An 11325-nucleotide genomic window follows, 5' to 3' on the forward strand; every position below is an offset into this window, starting at 1 on the left:
CCAAGCTCTCATTAAAAAAAAAAAAAAGTCCCTATTTTTGATTGGTTCTGCGTCTCAAGTCTTCTTTTTCTTTTGAGGAGAGGGGGTTCAATTTTGTTCTATTGTTGTTGTCCTGTTGCTGTGGTTCAGCTGCCCAGTCGTGTCCGACTCTTTGTGACCCCATGGACTGCAGCACACCAGGCCTCCCTGTCCCTCACCATCTCCTGGAGTTTGCCCAAGTTCATGTTCATTGCATCAGTGATGCCATCCAGCCCTCTCATCCTCTGACACCCTCTCCTTCTGCCCTCAATCTTTCCCAGCATCAGGGACTTTTCCAATGAGTCATCTGTTCACATCAGATGACCAAAATACCGGAACTTCAGCTTCATCATCAGTCTTCCAGTGAATATTCAGGGTTGATCACCTTTAAGACTGACTGGTTTGATCTCCTTGCTATCCAAGGGACTTGCAGAAGCCTTCTCCAGCACCATAGTTCGAAGACATCAATTCTTTGGCATTCTGTCTTCTTTATGGTCCAAGACTCCTGCTGCTGCTGCTAAGTCACTTCAGTCGTGTCTGACTCTGTGTGACCCCATAGATGGCAGCCCAACAGGCTCCACCGTCCCTGGGATTCTCCAGGCAAGAACACTGGAGTGGGTTGCCATTTCCGTCTCCAATGCGTGAAAGTGAAAAGTGAAAGCGAAGTCACTCAGTCGTGTCAGACTCTTGACGACCCCACGGACCACAGCCTACCAGGGTGCTCCATCCATGGGATTCTCCAGGCAAGAGTACTGGAGTGGGTTGCCATATGCCTCCTACATATGTAGTATTAGGGACTTCCATCAAGAGGTATATCTAACTGGTTTTTCTTTGTTTTCTAGATTCTATCTTGATTTAAAAAACAAAACAAAAACCTATGATGTTTACACTATCATGGGACAAATAGAACTGTGACTTACTTTTGTTACTTATGTGGGTGATTCCCCAGGTGCTTCTGTAGTATGGACCAGCCTGTCCCTGAAAACTGCAGTATTTTCCTTCAGGGATGTTGAGATATGGCTAGGGGGTCCAAGGAAGAACAATGTCTTCCTGTGAGAAGGCCAGTGAGGGTGGGGCAGAAGCTGTCTTCGTTCCTTTTACCTACCCTACCTTGAGCTATGGACTCTGGAAGACCTTGTTTGAATCCTCTGGGAAGGCTCAGCTGGGTAACCATGGATCAGTTCAGTTCAGTTCATTTCAGTCGCTCAGTCGTGTCTGACTCTTTGTGACCCCATGAATCACAGCACGCCAGGCTTACCTGTCCATCACCAACTCCCAGAGCTTACTCAAACTCATGTCCATCGAGTTGGTGATGCCATCCAACCTCTGTCGTTCTCATCCTCTGTCGTTCCCTTCTCCTCCTGCCTTCAATCTTTCCCAGTATTAGGGTGTCTTCTAATGAGTCAGTTCTTCACATCAGGTGGCCAAAGTATTGGAGTTTCAGCTTCAGCATCAGTCCTTTCAATGAACATTCAGGACTGATTTCCTCTAGGATGGACTGGTTGGATCTCCTTGCAGTCCAAGGGACTCCCAAGAGTCTTCTCTAACACCACAGTTCAAAAGCATCTATTCTTTGGCGCTCAACTTTCTTTATAGTCCAACTCTTACATCCATACATGACATATTATCCCCATGAACAGTATGAAAAGGCAAAAAGATATGACACTGAGAACCCCATGAACCATGGATAAGCAGCTTAACTTCTTAAGAGTCTTAGTTTCCTCAACTGTAACTGTGATAAATAAGAATTTCTCCCAGGGCTTCCCTGGTGGCTCAGTGGTTAAGAATCTGCCTTGCAATGCAGGAGACCCAGGTTTGATCCCTGGGCCAAGAAGATCACGTGCTGCGGAGCAGCTAAATCGGTGCACCACAACTACTGAGCCTGTGCTCTACAGCCTGCGAGCTGTAACCACTAAGCCCACGTGCCCCAACTGCTGAAACCCAGGTGCCCCAGAGCCCATGCTCTGCGACGAGAGAAGCCACCGTAAGGAGAAACTCTCGCACCACAACTAGAGAGGAGTCCCCATTCGCCATGACTGGAGAAAAGTCCACACAGCAAGGAAGACCCAGCACAGCCAAAAATGAAAAAAATAAAATTAAAAAAATAAATAATCTCTCCCAAATAAGACTTATAGTGAGCCATTTTTTTATGTTGTGGTCACCCAGTATCTTTTTGAAAGCCTCTTCTCCTATGCATGCCAAGACGAGTTCCTATTAGGAAAATATAAGGTAAAAGACTCTTCTATGTAGCCTCCTGTATAGTTAGGGCACAGGAATGTGGTCCAGGATTGCCCCATCAGCTGCAGCTGACTCTGATTCGGAAGAGAGCTATATGGGGAAGAGGATGCTGCAGGGAGTGGCAGAGACACAGAGCTTTTGTGGGGCAATGTGAATACTCTCAGTAGAGATCCTTCCTCCCTTATGTGGGTGAAAATGCCCAGTGGAGGCAAAAAGCATGTGATTTGCTGATAACAGTCGTGGGGTAAAACTGACATATTGTTCCTGGCTTGTAGCCTCCAAGCTTAGTTCTCTATCCTGCTCAGATACTGTGTGAGCTATTTACATGTATATCTTTAAATACATTCCTTTGTTGCTTAAATCAGTTAGAGTATATTCTGTTATTTGTAGCTAAGTCCCTTGACAATTATGGGGATTCCATCATATTGGTAAAGGTGGTGTCTAGTACTCAGAAGGGATCAGTCAAACTTTACTTGAAGCCTCTGGCCTTCCAGGTAGATGACATCAAGCATTTTATGTTTGTGCTACCTAAGTTGGTTTTTCTGTTCTTCATGCTTAAAAGTATCTGGATTGATTTCTGTATGCACCTTCAATGCTTGATTAGACCTAGATATGCTCAACCTACGTTCACTCATTAACACCTTTTAAAAAATTGAGTACCATGGAAACACACTTTGCCATGTGTAAAATAGATAGCCAGTGGGAATTTGCCGTGACACAGGGAGCTCAACTGGTACTCTGTGACAACCTAGAGGGGTAGGATGGGGTGGGAGATGAGAGGGAGGCTCAAGAGGGAGGGGACATTTGTATACCTGTGGCTGGTTCATGTTGATGGATAGCAGAAATCAGCACAATACTAAGCAAATATCTTCCAATAAAATTTGTTTAAATTACAATGGACACATAACAAACGGTGCATATTCAAAGCACAAAATAATTTGGGTTTCAACATGTGTCAACATTACTTTAATAAAGGTAATGAACCTACTCATCATACCTAGAAGTTTCTTCATGCCATTATCACTATTATTTTGGCTGTGTTGTGGAGTATGCAGGACCAAGACCAGGGATCAAAGTCGTGCTCCCAGCATTGGGAGCAAGGAGTTTTAACCACTGGACCACCAGGGAAGTCCCGTGCCCTTTTGTAATCTCTCCCTCTTTCTCTCTACCTTCGCCCCAGGTAACCACTGATTCCCTTTCTAGAATTTTACCTAAATGAAATCAAATAGAATATACTCTTTTTGGTCTTCTTTCACTCAACATAATTATTTTGAAGTTCATCCATGTTGTGTGAATCAATCATTTGTTCCTTTTGACTGCTGAGTAACATTCTGTTGTATGGATATACCATATTTGTTTATCCATTCTAACGGTCGATATTTGTGTTGTTTCCAGTTTGGGGTTATTACCAGAAAAACTCCTACAAACATTTGTGTAACGTCTTTGTGTGGACATGTTTTCATTCTTGGGTAAGAATCGAAGGACACAATGGCTGGGTTGTAAGATTGGTATTTCTTTAAAAAAAATTTTTTTTTAAATTTATTTGTCTGCAATGTGTTGCTTGTATGATCTTGTTCCCTGACCAGGGATTGAACTGGGGCCCCGGGCAGTAGAAGCTCAGAATCCTAACCACTGATGGTAGCAGCTTTCAGAGTCAAGTCCCACAAAGAGGATCATCTGCCTTGTTTCCAGAAGCCCCAGCCTCTTGGTTGCTCACTTCAGACCCTTGGCTTCTAGGGGTACATCCAGGAGGAATGTAAGACAAAGCCTTTCTGGAATGTACAAGACAGCTGCTTCTTTAACCCTGTCCACCCAGCACCTGCCTTGGAACCACCTGGGGGCATCTGGTAACAAGCAGCTTCCTGGGCCCAAGCCCCTCTTCTTGAAGCTGGACTAGAAGGCCCCAAGAAGGAGAGTGACTTCATCACGGGGCTAGGGCTGATCTGGAACAGAAAACCCAGGGTGGATGGGAGAGAGAGAATAAGGGCCAGGAAAATATCCAGCCTCAGTTCCTCTGACTCCCATGTATTTTCCCTTTGGCTCTCATCATTAAGATCATTAAGAAAAAGGCCAGGAAACTCCCTGCTGGTCCAGTAGCTAAGACTCCGTGCCCCCAGCGCAGGAGATCTGGGTTCGATCCCTGGTCAGGGAACTAGACAATTCCACAATTAAGAGTTTGCATGCTGCAACGAAGATTGAAGATCCTACAGGCTGATACCACCAAATAAATAAATACTTTTTTTTTTTGTAAAGAGACAGAGAGAGAAAAGGCCAGTGCTGAGCCCAGCAGGAGGCTTTGGAGAGAGGTGGCTGCCTGCTAACTGGGGCTCCGGGTGTGCTCTGAAGGCTCAGATTGCCAGGTCTCACCTCCCAGGGAGGCTCAACATAGCAGGCATCTCAGGTCTCCCAGCCTCAGGCACAGACATCTTCTGTTAGAGGAGAAGGCTAGACTGGTGGAAGGAGCTGGGTGTGTCAAGCTCCAGCATATATGAGAGCTGCCTCCTTTGAATGGGCACAGGGAGGTGGGGAGGAGCGGGCAGGCAGGCTAAGCTAGGCAGAGCCTGATCTGCCTAGATCAGGGCCGGAGGGAGGCCAGGACCTCAGTTAATAAATGGGGAGGTAGGCGCCTTCCCTCTGCCCCATAGAACTTGTTCCACTGCTGTCTCTAGCTCCTTCCCTGGGTCAGCTCCTCCCTGAGGGCCTCAGGGATAGAGGCAGGTGGGCAGACTGGTGATGGAAGAAGCAGATAGGTGATGGGAGGGAAGAAGCTGCCAAGCCCTAGGGAACTGATTTGCAGGAGAGACAGGTGTCCCCAATGCAGGCAGATGCAGCTTTCCCATGATCACTTGCTCCAAAGCCACAGGAGTGATCCTGTTCAACTGACGGCAGTGCCTCCTACTTTTATTGTTGTTGTTGTTGTTTTTTAGTTGCTAAGTCATGTCCAACTCTTTGTAACCCCAGTGACTGCAGCACGCCCAACTTCCCTGTCCTCCACTATCTCCCGGACTTTGCTCATTCATTAATGCCATTTTATACCATCCCTTCCCCAGCCCATCAAAGGTCATCTTATGGCCACTACATCGGTACTGGTTTGGTTGGTTAGCTGTAAGATTAAGAAATAAGGCAGGAACCTAGTCTCAAACTCTCACTGTTATTCATTTGGTAAGTTGTGTCTGATTCTTTGCAACCTCACGGACCTGCAGCACACCAGGCTCCTCTGGCCTCCACTATCTCCTGGAGTTTGTTCAAATTCATGTCCATTGAGTTGGTGATGCTATCCAACCATCTCATCCTCTGTCACCCCCTTTTCCTCCTGCCGTTAATCTTCCCCAGTATTAGGGTCTTTTCCAATGGGTCGGCTTGTCAAATCATGTAGTCAAAGTACTGCAGCTTCAGCTTCAGCATCAGTCCTTCCATGAATATTCAGGGTTGACTTCTTTTAGGATTGACTGGTTTGATGTCCTTGCAGTCCCCGAGACTGCCATTGTATAGATGGAAAATTGAGGTCTAGAAGGGGCAGGGCCATGCAGTACGCTTATCACCATCTCTCACGGAGCACTGCTGCTGCTGCTGCTAAGTCACTTCAGTCGTGTCCGACCCTGTGCGACCCCATAGACGGCAGCAGGGTAGAAAAATCCTCTCGTTTTAGGGAATTCCCTCGGGGTGCAGGGGTTAGGACTGTGCACATCCACTGCTGAGTTTTGATCCCTGGTTATAGAACTAAGATCCTGCGAGTTTCAAGGCATGGCCAAATAAATAAATAAACATATTTTTTAAAAGGTCCCTTACACTTAAAATTATTCTATACACACACACATACATAATATACATATGAAATATACATTCATGATATTTTGCTGGATTTGATAATATTTCACAAAATTCAAAGGGCACACACCAAAAAGTCTTCTTCCCATTTATATTCTTGGTCTCCCAGCATCCCACTCCACAACACTGTTGTTGATTGTTTCCTTCCAAAGACACTCTATACTTATGAAACGTTTACTTTTTTTTTTAAATCATAAGCTTTAAATGCTGTACTCACTGTTCTGCACTTTGCTTTTGCACATGATAAATCTTAATTAGGATCACTTAATTTTAGTACTTAGCTGCCTCATTCTTTTAAATAGAACATAATATTTAATTGTATTGCTGAAGTAGAACTTATTAACTACCCTCCTATTTTGGTTCCAAATGGAAACTATGAAAGCTATAGTTCAGTGAATATCCTGATGCATATTATACATACGTTAGGGCACCTGTATGGTGTTGTTATGGTTTAGTTGTTCAGTCAGGTCCAATTCTTTTGCAACCTCATGGACTGTATAGTCTGCCAGGGTCCTCTGTCTCTGGGATTTTCCAGGTAAGAATACTGGAGTGAATTGCCATTTCCTCCTCCAGGGGATCATCCGAATTCTGGAGTAGAACCCGCACTGTCTCCTGCATTGACAGATACTTTACCATTGATCCACTGGGAAAACCCTGGGGCACCTGTATAAGAAAAGGAAAGGAAAGTGAAGTCGCTCAGTCGTGTCCGACTCTTTGCGACCCCAGGGACTGTAGCCTATCAGGTTCCGCCATCCGTGGGATTTTCCAGGCAAGAGTGCTGGAGTGGATTGCCATTTCCTTCTTCAGGGGATCTTCCCGACCCAGGAATCGAACCCGGGTCTCCCGCATTGCAGGCAGATGCATTACCGTCTGAGCCACCAGGGCACCTGTATACCTGCAGGGTAAATTTCTGAAAGTGGAAATGCTAGGAGGAAGAGTTTGTATATATAATTTTTTGACAAGTATTACCAGTTGGCCCTTTAAAGAGACTGTGCCAATTAACTTTCAGACTGTTTTCACACACCTTGACCTCGACAGGCATGAGCTCCCTTTTGCTGGGTTTCTGGTTTCGCTCATCTGATAGGTGAAAAATGGTATCTTGTAGTTTTAATTTACATTTCTTATGTTATGAATGGGGGCTTCTCCAGTGGCTCAGATGGTAAAGAATCTGCCTGTAATACAGGAGACCAGGGTTCAATCCCTGGGTCGGGAAGATCCCCTGGAGAAGGAAATGGCAACCCACTCCAGTATTCCTGCCTGGAGAATCCCATGGACAGAGGAGCCTAACAGGCTACAGTCTGTGGGGTCACAAAGAGTCGGACACGACAGAGCAACTGAGCAGATTTTATGAATGAGGTTGAACATCTAAGAAAAGCAGAGGGCAGTTTGTAAGTGGAGTGGGGTCTAGTCCTTACCCCAGGCTGAGCCACCACCGTGTCCCCCTTCCTCACCTCGGTTGATGAGAGTTGGCTGGGCCAGAATCCTCCCTAGAGCTTCTTCCCCCGCCTCCCCTCCTGGGATGAGTAAGTTTCTCCTGGGTGACTGACTGGAAGAGGCATGTTTTATTCAGGCACCCTGGTTTGTCCTGCTCGTTGGTCCCTGAGGGCTGGGCCTTGGCCTCTGATGCAAAACAGGATTAGCAGCAGAGAAGTGGCAAGCTGAGACCTGCTTTTATGGGGAATGGAGCTGGGGTAGATGGGTAGATGGGGAGGAGGCTACCGCAGTTCAGGTGAGCTCTGATGAGCCTGAGCTAAGCAGTGGAGCTTGGGGAGGATCCAAGCAACTGACTAGGTAAGGTGGAGGAGGGAGAGGCAGACAGGTGATGGGGGCGGAGTCAGGATGGAGGAGGAGTAGCCAGTTGATGCTTCCCAGTGGGATGGACAAAGGAGAGGAGAAAATGTTTGTCAGATGAAAGTCCTCCATAGGAATGAGTGGTCATGTGTCCAGTTGAAGGATAGTTAATTCAGCCAGTCTAGTCACAGCAGGTTAAACCAGCTCTGGGGCGTGTCTTGCTCCCGGCTTTCTGCAGCGACACAGTCCTGGTTTCCTGTAAGATAATTAACACAGAGCAAGCTTTACTCCCGATTTACTACCTCGGTCTAGCTTCTTCTGTGATATCTCTTGCTGTCCTTCTGGTGTAAGGAACGCAGGGTTGGGAAGGGGGTTGTTGGCCTAGTGGCCAGCCCCCAGCCGGAGCTGGAGGAGGAGCAGGTAAACTGCAAACGGGGGAGAAGAGGAGAGACAGGGGTCCGCCAAGCCCAGCCCCCATCCAGGCTGCTGGTGTGTTTGCTGCTGGTCTGAGAGCAGAAGGTGAACCAGGCCTGGAGGCCACTGCTACCCTTTTTAGGACCGTGTTCTAGATCTTTCTACTTCAGCCCATATTTCTTTCAAAGACTCTCACCTCATCTTCCCCGGAGTTCTGTCTCAGACAAAAACTCTCCAGTAGCACCAAGAGAATCCATTATCAGTACCTTAGTCTTTTAGGGTTTGCAGATAAATTTGGGTTTCAGATAAGGAATACTTTTTTTTAGTCTAAGTATATCCCCAATATTGTACAGGACATACTTATATACTTAAAAACAAAAGTCTCTTATTTGAAATTCTACTTTAACTGGGCATCCTATTTTTAAAATATGCTAACTCAGGCCACCCTGCCAGCCCTCTCCCAGCCGGTGGAGACAGCCAGCATGCCTGACCTGTCACTGAACCAGGTCTTTAGAGTACAGGCACCAGGAGCTTTACTTTCATTCCCTTGGCACATGGTCACAGGACAACACTCTGAGGAGGGGGTTCAGTCCACTCTGGGTGAGAAAACTGAAGCTCGGAGACGTGACGTGACTTGTCTAAGGTCAGCGGGAAAGGCAGGCGCAGAGGAAGAGTCCCAGCCCCCACCGGCCAACTCCAAGTTCAAGTTCTCTGCTCACCCGTCTCAAACCACCGTCTTCCCGAGCAGGAAAGCAGGAGTGGGTTTCCACTCCGCAAGTCACAGGGACGAAAAAACACCCACGCGGCCGAGGCTTCCAGGCACGGGAACCGCCAAGATTTGGTGCCAGAAAATTCAAAGCGATTTCGAAACCCAGCGCCTCTTAGTAATAACAATACCAACCCCGGTCATATGCATAGCTCTCGACAGTTGACAAACGGTGTCCCCGAGAGTCGATCAGAATAATAGAGAAAGCAGACGGGAGAGGGACCGCCTGCAGGACCCCACGGCAGGCTCGGGGACTCTTCCGGAATTCAATCCGGGAATGGGGCGGAGGGAAAGGCGGGGAGAGAGGGGAGGACGGGAAGTGGGAGGAGGGGGCGTGCAGCCTCTCGGCAGACTTCCTGGAACCTGGGGGTTAGAGACCGGGACCCCCCGCGCCCCCTCGCCGCCCAGGCTCCGGATGCGTATCTGGGCGGTGCTCAGAGTGCCGCGATGCTCCAGGGGGCGTAAGCCTGTGGGGATGATCACTTCTGGACTTTTCCTGCTGGGCTGTGTCCCGGTGTGTGGTCTGAGCCAGCGGCTGAGGTGACAGGTCATATTTCCATGGGAGGGGACTGGGAGCCTGGCCTGAAAGGTGGGTCACGGACGGTGGGTCAGGAAAGGCTGGCTGGGAGGGTTGGAAACCCCGCGCGGGGTGGGTGGGGGGTTAGGTGGGTGGACAGAGGTTGGGGAAAATCTGGTCAAAACGAGACTTCTGTAAATTAGACCTTATTTCCCCCTTGACTCACATGATCTTTACGGATCTTACTCAGGTTCTCACTTGCAGTTACCAGAGAGGCTGCTAGATACTTGAGTTTTGAATAGTTTTTTTTTTTTTTTAATGAGCCCTGTGCTGCTGGTGGGGGAAGGGCTTAGTGTTGGGGTGGGGTTAGAAATGAGGGGTGAGCTTTAGGCTCCCTAGGGGCTTAAAGAGCACCAGGAACCTTCCTGAAGCTTTCCCAAAAGCTAGAAAGGAGGAAAGGAAGGGAAGGAAAGGGAAGGGAATGGAAGGGAAGGTGTTCCCTGAAAACTGAGTTCATCCCTTGGTGGGTGTCTGTTGCTGCTAAGTCACTTCAGTCGTGTCCGACTCTGTGTGACCCCATAGATGGCAGCCCACCAGGCTCCCCTGTCCCTGGGATTCTCCAGGAAAGAACACTGGTGGGTGTCACAACCAAGCAAAAGGATCAGAAGGAAGGATTTATTACAACAGCAAGAAAGGAAAACGAGGGGCATTTCCTCCAAGGCAGTGTCTCCCCAACAGCAAAATTGGGGACGTTTTAACCTAAGGTCAGTTCAGTCGCTCAGTCGTGTCTGACTCTTTGCGACCCCATGGACTGCAGCACGCCAGGCTTCCCTGTCCATCGTCAACTTCCGGAGCTTACTCAAACTCATGACGGTGATGCCATTAACCTAAAGGTACATGCATATTCATGAGGGGGCTTGAGCAGAGGAGCATTCAGCACAGAATTGGGGCCAAGGGTGACAGAGTCCACGCTGAAGGTGATTGAATTCAGGAGGGTCAATGTCATCATTCTATCTTCCACCTGGATGGGGGCCTTGGTTCCTGAAGAACTCAAAAATATATTACTACGTATATCCCCTGAGGAACCAGGACCCTGCCCCAAGGATGTATTATGGGGCATAAACAAGTGCAGCCTGCCTTGTTTCTGGCTTCCCTGGTGGCTCAGATGGTAAAGAATCCACCTACAATGCAGGAGACCCAGGTTCAATCCCTGGGTTGGGAAGATCCTCTGGAGAAGGAATGGCTACCCACTCCAGTATTCTTGCCTGGAGAATTCCAGGGACACTGGAGGCTGGCAGGCTACGGTCTACGGCGTCACAAAGAGTTGGACACGTCTTAGCAACTAAATAACAACAGTGTCAGGAAAGTCATTCCTGGTTCTCTTTCTCCAGGGACCCCCTAACCTATCTGCTTACAGAGGGAGAAAGAAAAGAAACAGAGAAAGGAAGAAGAAAAGAGACAGAAGAAGGAAGGATGGAAGGAAGGAAGACAGGTGATTGTGGATATAGACAATCTTTCCCTCAATTTCTGTTTTGATTACTTTTTTTCTTAATTTTCTTCTCTAAGCAGCTGTGTTCAAAGTGTAGTCATGTTAAGCTACATGTTAAGTCATGTTGAGAGGGCAGGAGAAGGTACACTGATTTGATGCGCCGCCCCCCACCCCCAAGTTAAAAGGGGCTTCCCAGGTGGCTCAGTGGGTAAAGAATCCACCTGTAATGCAAGAGACACAGGAGATGCGAGTTCGATTCCCTGG

At 47.8% G+C, this 11325-nt stretch overlaps 1 long non-coding RNA gene across 1 annotated transcript; it reads right to left on the reverse strand.

Annotated features, from left to right (window-relative positions):
• Positions 1-2659: 2659 nt before the first annotated feature.
• LOC133231962 (uncharacterized) lies at positions 2660-9098 on the reverse strand. Its single transcript, XR_009731272.1, has 3 exons — positions 9009-9098; positions 7536-8131; positions 2660-6747 (listed from the first exon to the last, which is right to left on the reverse strand). It is a non-coding gene; the product is annotated as an uncharacterized LOC133231962 (long non-coding RNA).
• Between the last annotated feature and the right edge of the window lie 2227 nt (positions 9099-11325).

This window comes from Bos javanicus, chromosome 19 (genome assembly GCF_032452875.1).
Source record: "Bos javanicus breed banteng chromosome 19, ARS-OSU_banteng_1.0, whole genome shotgun sequence".
In the NCBI taxonomy this organism is placed as follows: domain Eukaryota; kingdom Metazoa; phylum Chordata; class Mammalia; order Artiodactyla; family Bovidae; genus Bos; species Bos javanicus.